Source organism: Notechis scutatus, chromosome Z (assembly GCF_049901735.1).
Source record: "Notechis scutatus isolate UNSWTSFEM ecotype Mainland chromosome Z, rNotScu1.2, whole genome shotgun sequence".
NCBI classification, from domain to species: domain Eukaryota; kingdom Metazoa; phylum Chordata; class Lepidosauria; order Squamata; family Elapidae; genus Notechis; species Notechis scutatus.
Window position 1 is genome coordinate 127,231,560 of NC_142025.1, and position 2,910 is coordinate 127,234,469.

At 36.3% G+C, this 2,910-nt stretch overlaps 1 pseudogene; it reads left to right on the forward strand.

The window, feature by feature from the left end:
- The first annotated feature begins 529 nt into the window (after positions 1–529).
- On the forward strand, positions 530–1,302 carry LOC148129255 (vomeronasal type-2 receptor 26-like; annotated as a pseudogene).
- The last annotated feature ends 1,608 nt before the right edge of the window (positions 1,303–2,910 follow it).

Genomic DNA, 2,910 nt, shown 5'->3' on the forward strand with positions numbered 1-2,910 from the left:
CAGTAGCTCTTTTGAATTCTGCATAAAATGTTGTATAGTACAGTGTTAGTGCTGGGGGTTTTCAGTTCAATGTGTGGAGAGCGAAGGATGTGTGTTTGTATCTATTTTCATGGTCATGGTCATGGTCATGGTCATGATGTGCACTGAAGATGGTGTTTGATTTCGTTGTACGAGGTGCAATGATAATAAAGTAGACTAACTAACTAACTAATCCTAGTTAAGTTCCTTACCATAGCTAATAATTTCAAAACACCCAGGGAACCTCCAATTGAAGCATTAAACCAGAGCTTATTGTACTAAATTATTATTTCTTTCAACATTACATATGTTTTCATTAATATGGTATCTTCTACATTATAATAATAGTAATTTATGAATTCATTAGTTCATTCATTCATTCATTTTCACAGATATGGAGGATTGTTTGCCATGCCCAGAAGGACAGTATCCAAATAACAACCATAATTCATGCTTTTCAAAGCAGATAGTTTTCTTGTCTTATGAAGACACATTAGGTATCAGTTTGGCCATTACAGCAATTGTCTTTGCTTGCATTGCCACTGTGGTGCTTGGGATCTTCATCAAATACCAGGACACAACCAGAATATCACGTACCTTCTTCTCATCTCCCTTGTGCTCTCATTCCTTTGTAGTTTGTTGTTCATTGGAAAATCTGAAAAGGTAACTTGCCTATTGCGACAAACTGCTTTTGGGATTGTTTTCTCAGTAGCCATTTCTTGAATATTGGCCAAAACCATCATTGTGATTTTAGTTTTCATGGCTTCAATGCCAGGTACACAGATGAGGCAATTACTAGGCAAACCATTAGATAATTACACTGTTGTTTCTTGTTCCCTCATTCAAATCACTATTTGTGCTATATGGCTTGTAACCTCACCCCCATATCCAGATGCTGATATGAACTTAGTGGCAGAAGAAATCATCCTGGGAGGTAATGAAGGCTCTACTGTCATGTTTTACTCTGTCTTGCTGTACCTGCTTTTCCTTGCCATTGTTGGTTTCTGTGTGGCTTTCCAAGCATGGCATTTACCAGACAGTTTTAATGAGACCAAGTTTATCTTTTTCAGCCTGTTGTGTTTCTGCAATGTTTGGTTGTCATTTTTTCCGACATATTTGAGCACCAAGGGAAAATACATGGTGGCTGTGGAGATCTTTTCCATATTATCTTCCAGTGCAGGGTTACTGGGCTGCATCTTTTCCCCCGAATGCTTTGTCATTCTACTAAGGCCTGATCTGAATACTAAAAAACAGTTAATAAGAGGCAAGAAGGAAGAAATATAATTCCATGACTAGTTCTATAAAGATACATTCACCAAAGACCACTTAAAAAGTGGAACTGATCCAGCATGAAACCATTGCAAGTCATGGGAAATTTCTTCTTCCTTTTGAATGCTTTAGACAGTTATTAATTTCTCCTACTTTGGACCATCAAAGAAACCAGTGAAAAAAATATGTTCCCAGGGATATCTACCCTTACTTTTGTTAGGGATACAACACCCTAGCAGAACGTGCAACGGCAGTCTAGCAGACAGAGAGTGTGTGTGAGATAAAGCGTTGTTGTAGCTTTACACTCAGTAAGACAGATACACTGTGCAATTAAATAGTTTTTATTCCAGCAAGAGTTATAGCATAGTCAAAGCAGTCCATATGTCATACACTAAGTTCAGACAGTCCGAGGGTTATTCAGTTTGCAAAGTCCAGTGTAGAAAATAGGTCGTTCAACTCACAAACAATCAGTCCAGTGATGAATCTCTTTTACAGTTAGAGATATGAAGTAAAATCAAACCTTCTTTTCTTCTCTCAGCAAACGCACGCAGTAATCACCATCAATCCTTCTCTGTCAGCATTCCAGTAAAAGCCGGCGAACAGTGAGCTCTCTTGCTCCCTCTTATGGCGATTTACAACCGCACCCAAATATTTGGCTTACAGTTTAAAGTGACACACACATTTAAACTAACTAACATATATTATATTTAGCCAAACTAAGTTAGGTAACCAATGTTATCCCTAACATTCTCCCCTTTTGGGTAACATCATAATATATATCTTTATTTACAATTTCAACCCATATTTTTCACAGTTCTCTTTGTGCCTTACTGCACCTTGGGCTTTTGTAAATCCATCTGCAATGTTTTCTTCAGTTATGCAGTACTCAAATCTTATCAGACTATTCTTCACAGATTGTCTAACATTCAAATATCTAAGGTCAGTGTGCTTAGATCTAGTCTTTACAGCAATATTTGTAGCCAACCTTATTGCTGCTTGGTTGTCCTCATACACAACAATGGCATTCTTAACAGTTACTCCCATATCTAATAATAACTGTTTATACAGAATTATATCAGTACATAGTAATGATAAACATGAAAATTCTGCCTCCATTGTGGACATACTAATATGTTGCTGTCTAACAGACCTCCAACTAATCAGTGTTTTACCTAATAGTATAGCCATACCAGAAGTTGATTTTCTTGTTTTTATATCTGTTATAAAACTAGCATCAGCATATGCACTCAAAATCAAATCATCTTTTGGCTCTAAATACAATGCATAATGCATTGTCTTCTTAAGATACCTTAATATACGCTTTAGCGCTTGCCAATGACGTTCATTTGGTTCAGCATTAAATCTTGCCAGTTGATTAACTCCATATGCAATATCTGGCCTTGACCAATTACTTATATATGATAAGCTACCTATTAATGACTGATAAATAGTCTTATCAAATTTTGAACTCTGAGTATTAGTACGACAAAATTCCTGACTCATTGGAGTCTTTGCCGGTTTACACAGTTCCATTTTATACATTTTGAGCAATTGGTATATTTTATCTACTTGTGATATCTTAAATCCACTATTGGTTTTGTCTATTGTCAATCCTAAATACTG